Genomic DNA, 21,525 nt, shown 5'->3' with positions numbered 1-21,525 from the left:
GCAATAAAAAAACCTACTAAATTATAAAAGATGTTTTGAAAAAATTAAGCGATTAAAAAATATTAATTTTTGAGTGTTCTAATTACGAATAATCATTACAAATGATGGACTTTCGGTTTCGGAGGGTAACACGCGGACAGATAGCGCTGTGGAAAAAGTGAAATATGAAGGGAAAAAGGAGAAGGAAACACAAAGTAACACGAAGAAGGGAAAATAAAGGGTGAGCATACAAGGAGAAAGTGAAAGAAAAGCGAAAAGAAGACAGGAACGAGAGAGAGATACAAATAAGAAAAACTAGAAGAGAAGAGGTTAGGATGTTACAAGTGCTTCAAACAGAGTAATGTAGGGAAACGACAGATGGCGACAAACATCGAAGACCAAGGAACAAGGGTAAAGCAGGAGATAAGGTAGATTTAAAAAAATACATTGGATAAATACAGCTTGTCAGAAAATGAGACACCAAAGAGGGGGAGAGGAATGGTGGTAATGATGGAAAAAATAGAGAAAATGATAAAGGAAATAAAAGGTATATTCGGAAGGCAAGTGGAAAAGAAGAAGAGAGAAATGGAATGGAAAGGGAAAAGAAGGGAAAGAGAGAGAGAGAGAGAGAGAGAGAGAGACAGACAGACAGACAGACAGACAGAAAGAAGAGTGGGAAAGGGAAAAACTATTGAGCAGAATCAGAAGAATCTAGGAGGAGAAGGACAGGGCAGAGAGAAAGAGAAGAGAAGAAGAAACATAGTAATCAAAGGAGCAGACTGGAACGAAGGAAGCAATGAAGAGACAGTAAAGGAGTTCATAAGAGAAAAAATGAAAATAGAGGCTGAAGTAGAAAGAACACATATGATAAGGGTGGGGGACAAAAACACAATAATAGTGGCGACGATAAAATCATTGGAGGAAAAAATAAGGGCAATGAAGAAGAAAAGCAAATTGGGAAAGGGGCTATACAGAGATGACGATCTGACAAGAAAAGAAAGGGAGGTACAGCAACAAATAAGAAGGATAGGCAGAGTAAGAAGAGAAAAAGGCGAATATGTCAGGATAGGATGAAAGAAACTACAAATAGAAAGTAGATGGTACAGGTGGAACGAAAATGAGGAGAGGCTAGAAGAAGAAAGAAAGAGAGGGGAAGGAAAATGAAAAAAGGGGAAAAGGGGGGGGACTACAAAGGGGATGAAAATGTGCTTCTGGAATGTAGCAGGGTTAATAATTAAGGACAAAGAGGTGTGGGAATATTTGAAGTCATTCGACGTGATCGGACTCACGGAAACATGGATAGAGGAAGACCATTGCGAAAAACTAAAATATAGACTATTTAAAGAATACGACTGGAAATGCAGGGCAGCAATGAAAGTAAGCAAAAAAGGAAGAGCAAAGGAGGGAATAATAACGGGTATAAATAAGGAACTGAGAGAAATAGAATACAAAGAAATAAATGATAATATAGTGGAAAGAAATATAGTATACAATAATAAGACGTATAGGGTAATGGTAGTTTATAATCAAGACACAAAAGGGACATGGAAAGAAATAGAGGAAAGAGTAGACGGAAGAGACGAGGAAGTGATGATCATCGGCGGAGACTGGAATGCAAGAACGGGAGAAGAGGGAGGGCCGATAAACGAGGATCTAGGGAAAGAAAAAACCTGCGATCAAAAGAAAAGACAATAAACATGGAAGGAAGAACTCTGCCAAAGTACTTGGAAGAAAGAGGCTGGATGATAATCAATGGAAGAGATATGATGGAGAGGAGTGAACATATATTGGGGAGAGAGAAAACTCGGTAATAGATTATGTGATTGGCAATCAGGAGGCGACAGAAGAAATAATCGACATGAAAGTAGGAAAAAGAACAGAGACGGACCACATGCTGTTAGAAATAGAAACAGGGTTGCCAGAATTACAAAAAAATGAGGAAAAGAAAGAAGAAGAGAAGGAGAAAAGTCATCAGCCTATCGATTTTGAAGTGTGCCGGTCCTGACACCGAATAAGACCAAATACAAAAAATTACCGAGACTACTGAGATTAGTGGCAGTAGATTTACTGGATTGGCAACTAAGTGATTGCGGATTTTGTCAATACCAGCTAATGACAAAATCCGCAATGACTTAGTTGCCAACCCAATATATAGCTATCGGATCGAGATATTTTGTACATGGCAAGTAAACTGTCACAATATAATCAGAACTCAAAAGCAATACATTTGACCGCTGTGAAAAAGGTATGTAGATACCTGAAGAGGATGAAAGAGTAGAGATTAGAATGCGACCGTGTAGAATCGTAATTGACAATCAGTAGACGCCAGTTGGATGAAAAATAAAATTCGTCGAAAGAAAGAGAAAAAAAAATTAGAAAAGATCAAGTTGTGCTTTATTCGTTTTACGATGAAATATGTTTGCAAAACGGCAATGAATATTTCAGTAATAGCATTTTATAATTAATTTAAAGATGTCTAATACAAAAATTGGAATGCAATATATCGTAACAGTAAAATAATTAAGAAATATGATAAATACAGGCATGTATGTGTGAGTAACATTTTGTATGTAAATTAATTTTTAAGAAATGAACAGGTGCTATATTTTAATCTTTCAATTTCGACAAAGAAGATAATTCTTATTACATAAAATAATATATTATATAAGATAAGGCTAATTAGAATACTTCCTATGATATACATTGCCACCTTAAGATTCAAATACTTTCCAATCAGCTAGAAGCTCGGCGGGGTAGGCAGCTATGCTCGTTAAAGCAGTTGACCGTAATCCTCCGAGCAGGTCGGACCTCTCAGCCCTAAGGGATAAACAGGCGTAGGCTCTAACAGTGAGCGCGGCAAGCTATACAGTGCACAGTAGACAGTGAGAGAGCAAAAAAAAAAAAAAGAAAAACAAAAAGAGTGCTAAACAGTGAAAAAATAGTGATAACATCAACCTCTCTACAAACAATTTAAAAATAGAAGAAGAAAGGAATGAAATCGAAACCAAGGAGGCGGAATCCGCCATAAGCTCGTCAAAAAAAGGAATCAAAAGAAAAATAGAAAAACAACAAATAATTAAAGATAGCAGCATAAGAACTGCTACACAAAAGACGCGGAAACTCAATCCGCCCCCAAACCTGGTAACCAGGAACAAAATAAACACAAAACAAGAAAATTTAAAAGGAGAAGAAAGCGACTCACAAGAAGAGCACGACGATAAAAACGAAAATATGAAACAAAAAAGAAGCCCACAACCTCAACCAATGGCAATCACATTAAAAAACAGATTCGAAGCCCTCCAAGCCCAAGACCCCTGCACACCGCAACCGCATGAAACCATTATCGAAAACATTAAAAAAAAAAACGACGTATTAAGGGAAAAGGCAACCAGACAGCCCACTCCCCCAGACACGACACCAATAACCACAAGCAAAAGCTATACCGTCCGGACAAGCATCCCCCCCCCCGCCGCTCCGCCAAAAAAAACAACACCACATCCTTCAACATTACTGAAAAACCAAACTCATAAGGGCCTGCCACCCAGCCACCCCGCTGAAGACCAGGCAGACCCCCCCACATCAGCAAAAGGGGCCAGGCCACCCCCCATCAACATAACATTACAAGACCCAAAAGACACAATAGCACTCATGGAAAATTCCCTCAAAATCAAGAATTTCCATATCAAAAGAATCCATTCAGGTAAGCACGTGCTTTATCTTCAAAACATAAATGACTACGCGAATGCAAAAAAAATACTGACCGCAGCCAACACGGCCTATTTCACATATACCCCAAAATCTCAAAAACCCCACACGTACCTACTAAAAGGGCTAGGAAACAGCTACACAGAAGCGGAAATACTAGAAGACCTAAAAGCCCTGAAAATAGAAGAAGTTAATTTCACCAAAGTGACTCGATTCACAACAAGAAAATGAAGGGAGAACAACACATTGCTCCCAATCTATATAATTCAAGTCTCCCCCGATAGCAACATTGGGAACCTACTAAAAATAAACAGACTTAACTATCTAAAAATAGCATGGGAAAAAATTAAAAAAAACGATATCACGCAGTGCTACAAATGCCAGCGAATAGGCCACACAGCACAAAACTGTAACCTAAACTATCGCTGTGTAAAATGCACTGAACCGCACGGGCCAGCCGAGTGCAAAATAAAAAAAGAAGCAGCAATAAGCAAAGAAAAAATCTACTGCGTAAACTGCAAAAACTACGGACATCCTGCATCATACAAAGGATGCACAAAACTCGTCGAATTACGTAAAAAGATTAATGAAAAAATCACCAAAGCAAAAACAGCAAAAACCGAAAGAATAGCCAAAATAAGCCGTAAGTACGTCCCCGAGCTAAAGTTCGCGGACATAGTAAAACAAAGAACAAGTATAAACGAGACAAGCCCACAAGTAACAAACATAGCGGCACGAGTCAAACAAAACCCCAACCCAACAATAGACTCACCCCAAATAAGCATAATAAATGTCATTGAAGACTTCAAAAAAAGCATCCTAAAAGCTCTAAGCGACCAACAAACACAACTAAACGAAATAAAAAAAGCACTAAATACACATGAAGAAAGAATCGATTCCATCTTCAACATCATCGAAAATATAGACGAAGATTAGCCAAAACCCACCCGTCCACCAATCACAGCAAAAAATAAACCAGATAAAAGTTAAACATCTGAAAATCATGTCAATAAACGCCAACTCACTAATCTCAAACCAAAAAAGATACAGCATGCTAACACTAATTAAGAAAGAAACCCCCGACATAGTACTTATCTCAGAAACCAAACTGAACTATAGACATAAAGTGCAATACAAAAACTACTCTATAATAAGACACGACAGACCAAACGCTACCCAAGGAGGAGGAACGGCAATCCTCATAAAAAACCCCCTGAAGTTCAAAACAATACAAAACGACAAAATAACAAACTTCAAAATCCTAGAGACGACGATCATAAAAATAAAAATAAACAATAAGGAAAACTTATTTATCTCCGCAGCCTACGCAGCCTACGGAAACCAGAAACAATTTAACGACGAATTCGACGATCTCTTCCAACTTTTACAGCTTGACAAACAGGAAAACTACTACATAATAGCCGATGACCTTAACGCCAAACATACCAGCTGGAAAAACGAAACAAACAACACGAGAGGAAACTCCGTCAGAACCTGGCTAGACAATAAAAGCATTTTCTACAAAACAAACCTCTATGGCTCCGAGCTACCCTCTTACCCAAAAGGACGTTCCTACCTAGACATATGCCTAGCAGACGCCCGAATAAAATTCCAAAACTTACGACCAAATAACACTCTCAAAACCATAGATTACGACAGCGACCATAACGCCATAGTATTTCAGATAAGCAAGAACACATATGACTGCCTAACACTCGAAACACAGACCGAAACAGCCAGGTACAACTACAAAAAGACAGACTGGAAAAAGTTCCATAACCTACTCGAACAGAACTGCGACCTAAAAATCTATAACAATGTCAACCTAACAGACAGACAAATCGACTCGTTCATAGACGAAATAGAAAAACATATACAAATCGCCCTACAAGAATCCGTACCGACATTTAAAAAAAAAGACTCCTGCGAGCCATATATAAACTATAAAATAAAAAAACTACAACGAGATAAAAGCTACATACTATCGAAATTAAACAACCTAAGACACAACTACTCTTACGACAAAAGAGAAGACATAGAATTCCTAAAGTACCTGCTACACGAAATAAAATCACAACTAAAACAAGAATTCACAAACTCTATAAATCAATACTGGACAAATAAAATAAAAAATATCTCCAAAAAAGACTCTGCTAGCATGTTCCCGCAGATAAATCAAATTTTCAGACCAAAGGAACAAAACTCCATTCCGCCTCTCAAACTGCCACCAGAAAAAGCCTCCCTCATCCAAGAAGCAGGCATCGAGATACACAACACCAACAAAGACACAGAGGGCAACTTCATAATATCAAAAACAACGGAAAAACTAGACATTATCGGCACCCACTTTTCCAACACACGCACACAAAACGAACACATGGGCCGAGAACAATTAAACAGAATTATCATCGCCGAAACAAACAAACTAAAAAATAAAATAGAACAAGACATCGCGCTAAACAAAACAGTCTGCACATTCTCAAACGAAAACACATCGGACGACCCCAAACAGCCCGACCCAGAAATAAACTACTTTACAAACTTCAATCAACTAAATACAATCTTCTCCACGCTCAGCAACAAAAAATCCGCCGGCTTCGATGGCATCCCAAACATCTCGCTCAAACGCCTACCAAACAAAATAAAATGGTACTACACAGTACTGTTTAATAACGCACTAAACAACACGTACTTCCCCAAAAAATGGAAAAAAGCCAAACTCATAGCCATTACAAAAAAAAAATAAAGACGGCTCATCACCTGCAAACCTACGACCCATAAGCCTCCTCCCCAACATAAGCAAAGTATATGAAATGATCATAAACAACCCCCTAGCAGCCTTCTGCTCAAAAAATAAGGTAATCCCGGAAAACCAATTCGGCTTCCGCCACAAACACTCCACAATCCACGCAATAAACAAACTTACGTCGGATATCTGCTGGGCACTTAACGCAAATCAACGAGTAGCCACCTGCCTAATAGACATCGAAAAAGCCTTCGACACAGTCTGGATCCCAGGGCTCATTTATAAAATGATTAAAAAGAACTTCCCCGAATACCTAATCAAAATAGTATGGGACATGATAACAAACAAAACTTTCATAATGACCGACGGCTCGCACACTTCAAGCAAAGAATTCTCCATAGAGAACGGCCTGCAACAAGGAACAGTAAATTCCCCGCTACTCTTCAGCATCTACAATAACGACTTACTAAACCTCTTTAACCTCAACACATCCACACATAAACGCTCCATAGCCTTCGCGGATGACCTAATCATCTACGTAACAGGCCGCAAAACCAAAACGATAAGAACGGAACTGCAGGAACTCTTTAACAAAATCAGCGATTACTATCATACATGGAAACTAAAAATTAACGCAAGCAAATGCGAAACCATTCTATTCAGACCCATGACAAGCAAAATCGGCCCACCAGAAAGGAAACACTGCAAAAAATTCCACCTAAAAGAAAAAGCAAACGAAGAGAACCTCATACCACACAAAAATTGAGTAAAATACCTAGGAGTAAATATAGATGAAAAACTAAACTATAAGCAACACATCGAAATCCAACTCTCCAAAGCCAGCAAAGCATTCTGGAAAACAAAAAGACTGTTTTACTCCAGACATCTCAATAGCAAAGTAAAAATCATGTGCTACCAAACGCTAATAAGACCCATTATAACCTACGGCTGCTCAATATGGTACAACATACCAGCTTCATTAATGGAAAAAATTCGCATATTCGAAAGAAAATGCATCAGAGCTTGCCTGAGCATTTACAGATCAGAACACAGCGGATACAAAAAATATGTAAAAAACAAAAAAATATACGACTTAGCCAACATCCACCGCATCGACTGTCACATTCTAAAACTAACAAGAAACCACTTCGCGCAAGCCGCAAAGATCAAAGAAAATAGCTTAATCTTCGGCTGTTTATTCCCAAACGACGCATACTTCAAAACTACTCTGTTAACAGGCTACATCCCCTCGAAGCCTTTCTACACCTAGACGAAAGAAACTATCTCCAAGACCAAAATAACATCCCTATAATTTACCATATACAAGAGAAAATAGGAATGAAATCTATACAATACGAGGAAAACCTAGATGGCCGTACTGCAGACACTAGGTGGAGATACAACATGGCCCTCCCCCAAAAGGATTCAGAAGACAAACACAGAAAAAACACAAAAAAATATTGGTGGATACGGAATTCACAACAAAAACAACAAGATAAAGAGCCACAGAACGGCAACGCTCACCGAATCAAAGTGTAAATATGTAAATATGTAAATAGATAAACAAATATTATACTAATCCCACAGAACACCCCTCCCCGCCCTCCCAGTCCATCCCCTCCCAGCCCCTCCCTAATAGGCTAGCGAACTGTCCTGTTTTTGCGTCCAGGCTTTCAGGACATAAATTAAAATATCGTACATAAGCACAGCGCAACAGCGGCTTAATTTTATTTTATTTAACAATAATAATCTTAAAAAAAAAAGAGAAAAGAATGTAATAATGCATGGCTACGTCGTACCGTCGCGTATCGGTACTTTTGCCTGTACCACCCTACAATTAGAATTCAGCGTTTATTCTGGAAAAAAAATCATGTAAAAAAAAATATGTAAAAAACCTGGAATTAATAAACAAAGATAAAAAAAAAACGCCTGATAAAGCTCAGAACTGAAGACAAGGCGTCGTGAGTTCGAATCCTGCAATTGAGCTATTGTGTACAAAGAACCCAAGGAATCCGAATTTCTGTTCAATAGTAATACACAACATGCATGCGGCCAAGCCCCTCCCTCATGTGTATTGTGTGGGTGTACTTTCTGGAAGTGCGCTGTATAAGGAACTGAAGTGTTTTAAACACACAGGGGCCCCCGACGATTGATCACATTATTCTACCGTCCCGCCCCTGGAGGTTTTAGCCGGTAAGAATCCGGCACTACCTTCTGCCGCCCCCATAAGGTGGTAGGTGTCTATTGAAGATTTCCTCCACGATAAAAAAAAAAAATTTTTTGTAGTATCAAAGAAGAAACTAATATTTTATTGAACTGCTACATTTCAATCACTATCACACGATTATGTCATTATTATTATTATATTATATTATTATTTAGTTATTATTATATTAAAAATGTTTTGTGAATAAACGCTAGAAAAGATTAAAAACGCTATTTTGTTTATGGCATTTGTATATTAGCGATTAATTATATATATAGTTAATTATAATTATAACATATAATGTATAATACATCAAGAGGCTAATTAGAATACTTCCTGATATACATTGCCGCATTAAGAATCAAATACGTCCCAATCAGCTAGAACCTCGGCGGTGTAGCCAGCTACGCTCGTTAAAGCCCAGAACTAAAGGCGACGCGTGGCGTGCCGAGTTCGAATCCTCGGCATTTGATGAAAACATGATCTACAACTTTATACCTCTCTTTATTGAGTTTTTCTGAAAAGAAAATATGCAACAGGCAAGTGACAAGCCCCGCTTTGCCATATTGTTGTAGGTGCACGTATCTTCTGGGAGTGCACCTTAGTAAAGGGTGCTTGATGATGTTAGGCACCCAGGGGCCCGAGGAAACTCGCGCACTGGCTACTGATCCCCCGCCCGTGGAGGTTTTAGCCGGTAAGAATCCGGCACTACCTTATGCCCCACCACTTTGAATGGGTATTAAGGTGTCTATGAAGATTTCCTCCACGAAAAAAAAAAAAAAAAAAAAATTTTTTTTGTGACATGAGAGGAGAAACTAATATTTTATTGACCCGCGCCATTTCAGTCAATATCTCACGATTATGTTATTATTATTATTATATTATATTATTATATAGTTATTATTATATTAAAAATGTTTTGTGAATAAACGCTAAAAAAGGTACACATTATACAGTTGTTTATCGAAATCATTACAAGGTCACGTAGTATCTAAACACCCGACGCAACACTTAAAACTCGTTTGTCGAAAAATATCAGCATTGCTGTCAATGATATTAGTACAGTCGTGTGTGCTATGTGTATCAACACAAGCGTCGGACGCGTATATCAGTTGGTGTTGCTATGTGAGTGGTGCAGACAGGCAAACAATGTTACCCATAGAATTCGGATTTAAGACTCAGACTGGGGATTTCAGACGCAACCGCGTAACACGCGGCAGTACGGCTAAGGAAATTCCATCCTTAGACAATAGAGCCTTGTCTACCACTCTTTCCAGGAAAAGCGTGCTGAGATTGCAAAGCACCTCAGAACAAAAAAAGACCAGTAAAGTAAGTTAAATATAAATGGGCATTCCAAGCGTTTGGTGAGATTATTTTCAATCAAAAATGAATTTTTAATCAATATCCAAACGTGTTACTTTGAATATCAATTGTATAAACAACAAGAAAGAATTAATATATCCTTTTAAACTTTGCACACCGCACAGAAATACAGAACACATTTACTCTCAATATATTCTAATAGAGTTTCATTCGCTTGAAAAGAAACAAAAGATTTTGTCCACATTTCTTAAACATGATCGAAATTGATTGCAATATATTTACGTCTGCAGTTTGCTATTGAAGCAGACGATTGTCAGACATGTACTTACATACGTTTAAGGCGGATTCAATATTCGAAAATCAGTTAGAAGTAAAATTTTCAAAATTGAAAGACAGGCGTGTGTTTATAATTTCCAACATCACAAAATACTGATCTTTTAATGCGAACAAAATTTTATTTAAATATATCAAACTATACACATTAAAGCTCAAAAGGAGCAACTCCATTACAAAAACAGTTTCTGAATTCCATTTTCACGAAAATGAGAAATTCGTGTAAATTATATGATACATCACTGAAAAAAATTCCTATCTTCGACGTCAAAAAATGATAGATTTGATGTGGAATGACCCTTATTGGAAAACAGAAGCGTGTTTCTTCATTGTTTCAGTATATGAAAATGAGTCTGAGACATACAAGAGACGCTACCATCTGATGCTTCTAGATGCAGTTCGAAACTGAAAAGACTGAGGTTTTACATTTTCTTCCTGTGATTCTTGATTTTCTTTAATCGATTTAATTTAGTCAGCTTTTCGTAACAGCCTACATCTACCTCTACAATTATAACTAAGCATACAGGTAAATAATACATAGATGATAGCACTAGATAATGAAAAAAAAAATAAATAAATATATAGATAAAAATGTATTAACGAATTAAATGCTTCAGATAGAACATTTTAATTTTATAAAAGGAGCGAAATAAGACATTTCTATCTAGAAATGACTTGAAATCGTATTATTGAGATATGTATAATTTTATGTGCTAGACTAGGTTAGACTTGTATGTGAATATCAGTGTGTGGAAGTATGTGTGTGCGCGGCGTCTCGAAAACAAAGGAATGTAAACTGTCCAGTTAACAATCTGTTATGGGAGAAAGTGCTGAGACGCGTGCAAATGTGTATCGATGAATATCTCTGGAATCGTTTATCGAATAAATATATAACTATTCTAATATAAATTTAAAGTGTAATTTTAGTGTTCCTATACTATTATTTCGGCTATTAAGATCCAAAACTCTCAACACAGATTTAACTAATATTTTTAAATATACGTACAATTTATACACAAAAATTGTTAAGAAATTAGTGGTTTCAACATATGTACGTGGTATTACAATAATACGTCTTATCGATATTTAAAGGTACTTACGAGTAATAGAACATTATAATGTTCTATTACTTACAATTTATAAATTGGCATTTTAAAAACAATTAGAGTAAATAAAGTTTAAAAGGTAAAAAATATGGAGAATTTCGAATATTTTAATCAGTGGCCAAAAATAGCAAATATTCTCAGAATTCTAACGAGAGAAGTTATTTGAAATAAAAGTTACCTCTCCTTGGCAATAAAAAAACCTACTAAATTGTAACAGATGTTTTGAAAAAATTAAGTGATTCAAAAATATTAATTTTTGAGTGTTCTGATTACAAATAATCATTATCAGTGGACATTTCTACGGTTATCGATAACTATTATTAACGTTAAATATTGTTTTGCTTATCCATAACCATAACTGTAATGAACTATTTTTAGTTATTGATAATCATTATCGGTGACGGAATTTTTAACCAAAGAAGTTTGTGTAATTATAACGATTATTTCTGATGAAAACAATTTAAAATAATTGTAAGATGCTAACGTTTATATTATAAATTTGTAAATTTGGGTAACAAACATCATAGTCCGTGATTTCAACATATTTTTAAAAAATGAAAACATGCTATACAGAACATTTCAATTAATTGTAAGAAGGACACTAAAAGAAATTTGGTCTTAAAGTTCGTTTTTCTTTCTTTTTTAGAGAGAATTCAAGAATGGGATGTATGGAAATACCTGGAGCCCTTTCCAACGCACCCCGAATAGCGTTAGTCACGGCCAATGTAAGGAACCAAGAGGGTGGCAGTAGGGCAGCAGAAAAATCGGAAACCACCGAAATTACTACGGAAATGGATGAAGTTAAAAAGATAAGAAAGTCGGAAATTATCCCAAGGATACGTCTGTTAGTTTCCAATTGAGGGTACTTTTGCAACTGTTTCGCAGAAGGCAATGTTGGTAGTAACTGCTAGTAATAAATGGATGTTCGTGAGATTACAGAAATTAGGTAATAATTATTGTCAGTTGAGTTTATAATATTTATTGATTATTTTGCAGCGTGTACGGAACACTTTAAAGCACAGGATAATAAAATTTAATCATAATACAGATCCGAAGAAAATCATGTTGAGTTTCTGAAAAATGGTATCTAAATATGTAGATCTGATGAAAATTGTGATGAATTTCTGAAGCATACCTAGTATAAATTTATTGCACACAATATCGTGTAATTAATAATGCAATTGGTAAACGGATTGAATGATGTTGATTGTAAAGATTTTGTAAGTTTCACTGAATATTTTGCAGGAGAGAGCATGATGATAAGAATCGAGATCTATGTGTAGGTAATGCCATTTGTACTTGCAGTGACATGGAAAAAGGAATAGACAATGCAGGATAATATTTTTTCATTTGAAGCTTCATTTTCCAAGATAATAGGTTTGAACTTTATATTTTATGTAAAGTATAACAATTTTGCCTGACTAATTAATTTTTCTTTTTTATTTACATAATATTAAAAATGATTATCTCTTTTTCCAGTGGGTTAAGTTTAGGTTGGACTGCATAAAAATGTGGCTATCTGCTCCAAAATGAAATGTAATTATAACATAAATTGTATTAAAGCTTTTTGCGAATATCTCGGAAACTAAAGCCAAGTAGCGATAATATGTATAAAAAAGTTGTCCAGAATGATGACCTCGACACATCTCAAAATCATGAAAATCGGTGAACTGTGTCCTCTTATATGTAATTTCTTAAATAAGTTTTATATTTACATAATGAAAAATAATACGATATATATCTCAATCTTTATTATTTACTTACTAATAGTATTAACAAGAACATTGTTATTGTTAACAAAACAACAACGTATGATTCGTATCATTCATTTCCATAATGTATTATTCAAGGCTCGAACAATTTCTCTAAATAGTATAACATGAATATATATTAGCAGATGATATAATGTAGCTTTGTAAATTTGGACAGTAATACGGCTGAAAATTGAGCTGACGAAGCTAAAACTTGTGGTTGTTTGAAACTAGCAACGTATCTAGATATGCATGCGTTCAATTGCATGCACTGGACAAATTTCATCGATTAAATCCGAAACTAAACGTAATATTCGAATTATAACTTGGAACAATGTTTACAAGAACTACAACAATCTAAAACAACCTTCAAGTGCTCGATTTTCAAAAAAATGGGCCTAGTAAGAAATCACTTTTTTTCGTGATAAATCATTATTTGTTTGGAACAATCTTGGACTAATGTAGAGCAACTTGCAACAACAATAAAAAATCTGCCTCCTCAAATTACCTGATATGTAAAATAATGCATATAAGTTTTTGTTACTATAATTATAGAATTATATTCTTGATAGCATCGAAGTAGATTTAGTTGAATGATAGCAATAGTGAGCATTGGATAATTCGTAGGAATAAATAAATATTAGAATTTTATCTAGAAATATAAAATCTTTATATCTGGCGTTGTCTGTGAAAACATTCATTAAGGATACGTTCGTTCGCCGATTAACACTAGAACTACCGATAGTTAACACGAAGCTATTTTTGCCAAAACCAGGAAAAGTGACTGGTCTTTAAAAGATACACAATAATAGAATATTTTAATATTTATTAATTTATTACTTTCTTACAGAAGCAATTACATGTTATGTAATACATTTTTGGTATATTAATCCGTCTGGAACCCCTAAACGAGGATTGACACATTTATAAAATTTTAGAACCAGTCACTTTCACTGGTATTTGTATATATAGCCTTCATACGAAATTATATTCAGTTTGAACACATAAAAAACAAAATGAAATAAATTATATTATTCTTTTAGTTATCGTTGTGAAAGTCATTATATCATTGCAGAAAAAAAGATATAGCATAAATAGGGAATTTCAAAATAAAATTGAAAAGCAGTCAATTTCACTGGTGTGGTAGTTCTAGTGTTAAATATAATCATTCATTGCCCGATAATTAAAAGTATACAACAAAAATCCTTTTAGCTAACTTATTTATTCAGATTACAAATTCCTTAAATTAAGGACATTCCTATTCGTTTTGACAATAATACCGTATAATAAAAGAATCCTCTTTTCTTACTACTTCTTTATCTACAATACTAGAACAACCCAGAGCAAAAATATGAAAACTGGACACGCATGTAAAGCTGCTTTTGCTCTTGCATCGATGTCGCTTGTCGGACCGTGTTCAGTCTTCAAATTTTTGTTCTGGGTTGTTCTAGTGATGTATGTGTTGCAAAGAAGAACTTTTTACTGTAATACTATTCTATATAAAATCAAAATATTCACTATGAAGACATTCGCTTTTTTGGGATTATTTCTGAAACCTTTTTAGATAAATCATTATTTGTTTGGAACAATGTAGAATAAACGTAGAATAATTTGGAACAGCTTTAAAAAATATGACATTTAAAAAACTAGATGCTAACTTCATACAGGCGGAAAACTTGCAGTTTATTTTTACGATCATTTTTACGTAAACTTAAAAGTTTAGGACATTATATATTATATCACGTGTTTATTCTTCGCCCCATTAGATCTTTAGGAAGCTGAACGAATAGTTTCCGTGAAACGGTCTCATATCAACGAGATAGTTACGAGTAAAGACTGTAAACAAATACGTTTCGTCGACAGATTGAACATTTAAACAAATTTCTTGTTGCTTCGAATGTACTAATTTTATAAGTAAATTTAATTAATTTAATAAATATAAGTAAATTTTACTTTATGTATAAAAGGCAAGTCATTTCCAATCTAAATAGATAATAATTTAATTATTACTATAGAAATCAGAATTATAGTGATCTTTGTTTGTTACATAGATTTATTTATTGCGATTAAAATAGAGAATTATAACTATTTAATTAGAACTTAATGTAGTAATGTGATACTAAATTGATAGTTCACAGCTCAATTTACAACTTACAACAGCCCACAACTTCTGAGCGACTACTCGCAACTGCCACTAGTCACAGTTAAGTTATAATCCTAACTACGACTATTGACTACTGATCATTGACCCTTCTCTCCATCAACACTTCCGTTTTATACCAGAGTTTTCGGTATTACTACGACGTACACGTGTTTTACAACTGTTGACTCAAGACGGTCACGTACACTTTCTTAACACGTCGAATACAACGCTAGTTTTACAAGCTTTGGCCGTGGCACCACGATGAAGTTTTTATTGAAATGTTATCTACAAGAGATATGTTACGATGGATAATCATCAAAGTCACTCGATTCACTTATTTTTACGATTATCAATTATCTCATATTGTTCGTTCGCCTTGTTAAATAATTGTCCTATGTTATTAAGTCTGGGGTTCTGCCATAAACCATCATTCATCCCTTCATCATACTTATTCGGACCCGCGACAATCCTAAAGAACAGTCACAATATTTAGCATTTTTTACTTTACTGTCAAGGCCCTTAATTGCTATCAGACATCTTGCAAGACGAAACGTCCCTTAGGGTCATTGTTCATTAAAGTAAAACACGATAAAAGTAAAACACTTTCAACAGCCACTGATTGGGGGAGGGGGCACACATAATACATGTATATTTCAGGCATAAATAAAACTATTTGTAAATGTTGTATACTGCATTAATTTCATCACATTATTGTAATAACGATAGTAATAATAAAAAATTGATAACTATTTACATTTGTTCAAATTATGTGTTTCTACTAATCTTGATGCGCCGGTCACCGGTGACCCTCGTGGCATTCAACTTGTTAATAGCTCAATGACCTAAAGGGTCAAGAGCATATGGCTCATTAGAATTTCCTCGAGAGTTTTCCACGATAATTACATTACTTTAATAATTAGTTTGGATCATTTATCAATTTTGTCTTATTCATATCTTACATAATGTTTTTAAAGTAGCAATGTTGAAAGAAACTACAGCCGAAGTTTTCGAGAAACTTTTTAAGAAAACAGCAGAGCATCAACTCCATGAACGTAAAAATGAGAGAAATTAAAAAATGCTTTGCTCAATTGATAAAATGCGAAATTTAAATAATAAAATAAATGATTAGTATAATATGAAGTTGCAAATATCGATCAGCTTTTCATTTCCTATTTAATTAAAAATTTAATTAAAGATCATCTTCATTAAAATGTTTTCTAGAAGCAAAAGATTTAGCTATAAATAATATCTGTTTTGTTTCAATGTAGACAAATTTATTATAAAAAGAAGAAAGTAGAAAATGTATAAGTCCCCTTACTACTGTGATTAAGAGAATGTTCACAAGAAACCAAGAAACGATTTGAAAAGAAAAGATATAGGAAATTTTTTAAAGACTATATCTAATTTTTTTCCAAGCATAAGGGAAAAATCAATAAAGATAAACATAATAATTTCTACTATAAAAACAGTGCACACATATACAGTAAATAGAATACAATAAAACTTCAAATAAATAAATAGAATTAACAAATTTTCTATTCTGTTTATCGCATTTTGTATATTAGCGATTAATTATATATAGTTAATTATAATGATAACATATAATGCATAATAATGTATAATACATCAAGAGGCTAATTAGAATTTTTTTTTTTTTTTTTTTTTTTATCTCTGTTTATTTGTTCCAGGTTATTTACATATTTTTTTACATCATTTTTTTTCCAGAATAAACGCTGAATTCTAATTGTAGGGTGGTACAGGCAAGAGTACCGATACGCGGCGGTACGACGTAGCCATGCATTATTACATTCTTTTCTCTTTTTTTTTTTTTTTTTTAAGATTATTATTGTTAAATAAAATAAAATTAAGCCGCTGTTGCGCTGTGCTTATGTACGAGGCTAATTAGAATACTTCCTATGATATACATTGCCACATTAAGATTCAAGTACTTCCCAATCAGCTAGAACCTCGGCGGTGTAGCCAGCTACGCGCGTTAAAGCCCAGAACTGAAAGCGACGCGTGGTGTGTGGCGAGTTCGAATCCTCGGTACCTCAGGAAAGAAACGGATAATGATAAAAGAACAACATACAGTTTTTCTGAAAAGAAAAATATGCAACAGGCAAGTGACAGCCCCGCTCTTGCAGTATTGTTGTAGGTGCACGTATCTTCTGGGAGTGCACCTTAGTAAAGGGTGCTTGATGATGTTAGGCACCCAGGGGCCCGAGGAAACTCGCGCACTGGCTACTGATCCTCCGCCCGTGGAGGTTTTAGCCGGTAAGAATCCGGCACTACCTTATGCTCCACCAACTTTGCATGGGTATTAAGGTGTCTATGAAGATTTCCTCCACGAAAAAAAAAAAAAAAAAATTTTTTTTTGTGACATGAGAGGAGAAACTAATATTTTATTAACCTGTTGCATTTCAGTCAATATCACACGATTATGTTATTATTATTATTATATTATATTATTATATAGTTATTATTATATTAAAAATATTTTGTGAATAAACGCTAAAAAAGGTACACATTATACAGTTGTTTATCGAAATCATTACAAGGTCACGTAGTATCTAAACACCCGACGCAACACTTAAAACTCGTTTGTCGAAAAATAGCAGCATTGCTGTCAATGATATTATCATAGTCGTGTGTGCTATGTGTATCAACACAAGCGCTGGACGCGTATATTACTATGTGAGTGGTGTAGACAGGCGATCAATGTTATCTATCGAATTCGGATTTAAGACTCAGACTGTGAATTTCAGACGCAACCGCGTAAGGCACTTTTCTTTAATCGATTTAATATGGTCGCCTTTTCGTAACAGCATATACCTACAATTATAACTGAGCATACAGGTGCATACATAATACATAGATGATAGCACTAGATAATGAAAAAAAAAATAAATAAATATATAGATAAAAATGTATTAACGAATTAAATGCTTCAGATAGAACATTGTAATTTTATAAAAGGAGCGAAATAAGACATTTCTATCTAGAAATGACTTGAAATCGTATTATTGAGATATGTATAATTTTATGTGCTAGACTAGGTTAGACTTGTATGTGAATATTAGTGTGTGGAAGTATGTGTGTGCGCGGCGTCTCGAAAACAAAGGAATGTAAACTGTCCAGTTAACAATCTGTTATGGGAGAAAGTGCTGAGACGCGTGCAAATGTGTATCCATGAATATCTTTGGAATCGTTTATCGAATAAATATATAACTATTCTAATATAAATTCAAAGTGTATATTTAGTGTTCCTATACTATTATTTCGGCTATTAAGATCCAATATTCTCAACACAGATTTAATTAATATTTTTAAATATGCGTACAATTAATACACAAAAATTGTTAAGAAATTAGTGGTTTCAACGTACGTGGTATGTACGTGGTATTACAATAAAACGTCTTATCGATATTTAAAGGTACTTACGAGTAATAAAACATTATAATGTTCTATTACTTACAATTTATAAATTGGCATCTTAAAAACAATTAGAGTAAATAAAGTTTAAAAGGTAAAAAATATGGAGAATTTCGAATATTTTAATCAGTGGCCAAAAATAGCAAATATTCTCAGAATTCTAACGAGAGAAGTTATTTGAAAAAAAAGTTACCTCTCCTTGGCAATAAAGAAACCTGCTAAATTGTAACAGATGTTTTGAAAAAATTAAGTGATTCAAAAATATTAATTTTCGAGTGTTCTGATTACAAATAATCATTATCAGTGGGCATTTCTACGGTTATCGATAACTATTATTAACGTTAAATATTGTTTTGCATATCCATAACCATAACTGTAATGAACTATTTTTAGTTATTGATAATCATTATCGGTGACGGAATTTTTAACCAAAGAAGTTTGTGTAATTATAACGATTATTTCTGATGAAAACAATTTAAAATAATTGTAAGATGCTAACGTTTATATTATAAATTTGTAAATTTGGATAACAAACATCATAGTCCGTGATTTCAACATATTTTTAAAAAATGAAAACATGCTATACAGAACATTTCAATTAATTGTAAGAAGGACACTAAAAGAAATTTGGTCTTAAAGTTCGTTTTTCTTTCTTTTTTAGAGAGAATTCAAGAATGGGATGTATGGAAATACCTGGAGCCCTTTCCAACGCACCCCGAATAGCGTTAGTCACGGCCAATGTAAGGAACCAAGAGGGTGGCAGTAGGGCAGCAGAAAAATCGGAAACCACCGAAATTACTACGGAAATGGATGAAGTTAAAAAGATAAGAAAGTCGGAAATTATCCCAAGGATACGTCTGTTAGTTTCCAATTGAGGGTACTTTTGCAACTGTTTCGCAGAAGGCAATGTTGGTAGTAACTGCTAGTAATAAATGGATGTTCGTGAGATTACAGAAATTAGGTAATAATTATTGTCAGTTGAGTTTATAATATTTATTGATTATTTTGCAGCGTGTACGGAACACTTTAAAGCACAGGATAATAAAATTTAATCATAATACAGATCCGAAGAAAATCATGTTGAGTTTCTGAAAAATGGTATCTAAATATGTAGATCTGATGAAAATTGTGATGAATTTCTGAAGCATACCTAGTATAAATTTATTGCACACAATATCGTGTAATTAATAATGCAATTGGTAAACGGATGTAATTGAATGATGTTGATTGCAAAGATTTTGTAAGTTTCACTGAATATTTTGCAGGAGAGAGCATGATGATAAGAATCGAGATCTATGTGTAGGTAATGCCATTTGTACTTGCAGTGACATGGAAAAAGGAATAGACAATGCAGGATAATATTTTTTCATTTGAAGCTTCATTTTCCAAGATAATAGGTTTGAACTTTATATTTTATGTAAAGTATAACAATTTTGTCCGACTAATTAATTTTTCTTTTTTATTTACATAATATTAAAAATGATTATCTCTTTTTCCAGTGGGTTAAGTTTAGGTCGGACTGTATAAAAATGAGGCTGTCTGCTGCAAAATGAAATGTAATCGTAACATTAATTGTATTAAAGCTTTCTGCGAATATCTCGGAAACTAAAGCCAAGTAGCGATAATATGTATAAAAAAAGTTGTCCAGAATGATGACCTCGACACATCTCAAAATCATGAAAATCGGTGAACTGTGTCCTTTTATATGTAATTTCTTAAATAAGTTTTATATTTACATAATGAAAAATAATACGATATATATCTCAATCTTTATTATTTATTTGCTAATAGTATTAACAAGAACACTGTTATTGTTAACAAAACAACAACGTATGATTCGTATTATTCATTTCCATAATGTATTATTCAAGGCTCAAACAATTTCTCTAAATAGTATAACATGAATATATATTAGCAGATGATATAATGTAGCTTTGTAAATGTGGACATTAATACGGCTGAAAATTGAGGTGATGAAGCTAAAACTTATGGTTGTTTGAAACTAGCAACGTATCTAGATATGCATGCGTTCTATTGTATGCACTCGAAATTTTTCATCGGTTAAATCCGAAACTAAACGTAACATTGGAACTGAAACTTGGAACAATGTTTACAACAACTAAAACAATCTAAAACAACCTTCAAGTGCTCGATTTTCAAAAAAATGGGCCTAGTAAGAAATCACTTTTTTTCGTGATAAATCATTATTTGTTTGGAACAATCTTGGACTAATGTAGAACAACTTGGAACAACAACAAAAAATCTGCCTCCTCAAAATATCTGATATGTAAAATAATGCATATAAGTTTTTGTTACTATAATTATAAAATTATATTCTTGATAGCATCGAAGTAGATTTAGTTGAATGATAGCAATAGTGAGCATTGGATAATTCGTAGGAATAAATAAATATTAGAATTTTATCTAGAAATATAAAATCTTTATATCTGGCGTTGTCTGTGAAAACATTCATTAAGGATACGTTCGTTCGCCGATTAACACTAGAACTACCGATAGTTAACACGAAGCTATTTCTGCCAAAACCAGGAAAAATGACTGATCTTTAAAAGATACGCAATAATAGAATATTTTCATATTTCTTGATTTATTACTTTCTTACAGAAGCAATTACATGTTATGTAATACATTTTTGGTATATTAATCCGTCTGGAACCCCTAAACGAGGATTGACACATTTATAAAATTTTAGAACCAGTCACTTTCACTGGTATTTGTATATATAGCCTTCATACGAAATTATATTCAGTTTGAACACATAAAACACAAAATGAAATTAATTA

General features: G+C 33.9%; 1 protein-coding gene and 2 long non-coding RNA genes across 9 annotated transcripts in view; 2 read left to right on the top strand and 1 right to left on the bottom strand.

Moving 5' to 3' along the window:
* Positions 1 to 21,525, bottom strand: part of LOC105666782 — a 360,020-nt gene that overhangs the window by 273,832 nt on the left and 64,663 nt on the right. The gene's annotated exons all lie outside the window — the stretch shown is intronic.
* LOC125386885 lies at positions 11,210 to 13,900 on the top strand. 5 transcript variants are annotated; one of them, XR_007227430.1, is made up of 5 exons: positions 11,210 to 11,384; positions 12,045 to 12,344; positions 12,447 to 12,563; positions 12,644 to 12,775; positions 12,878 to 13,900. It is a non-coding gene; the product is annotated as an uncharacterized LOC125386885 (long non-coding RNA). The 5 variants fall into 5 exon arrangements; XR_007227429.1 differs by having other exon boundaries at positions 12,447 to 12,582; XR_007227427.1 differs by having other exon boundaries at positions 12,447 to 12,618; positions 12,704 to 12,775.
* Positions 17,927 to 20,590, top strand: LOC110120226. Of its 3 annotated transcripts, none has more exons than XR_007227432.1 (5): positions 17,927 to 18,725; positions 19,386 to 19,685; positions 19,788 to 19,923; positions 19,990 to 20,141; positions 20,224 to 20,590. It is a non-coding gene; the product is annotated as an uncharacterized LOC110120226 (long non-coding RNA). The 3 variants fall into 3 exon arrangements; XR_007227433.1 differs by having other exon boundaries at positions 17,928 to 18,725; positions 19,788 to 19,904; positions 19,990 to 20,121; XR_007227431.1 differs by having other exon boundaries at positions 17,928 to 18,725; positions 19,990 to 20,121.

This window comes from Bombus terrestris, chromosome 18 (assembly GCF_910591885.1).
Source record: "Bombus terrestris chromosome 18, iyBomTerr1.2, whole genome shotgun sequence".
Lineage (NCBI taxonomy): Eukaryota > Metazoa > Arthropoda > Insecta > Hymenoptera > Apidae > Bombus > Bombus terrestris.
This window is presented reverse-complemented; position numbering and strand designations above follow the sequence as displayed.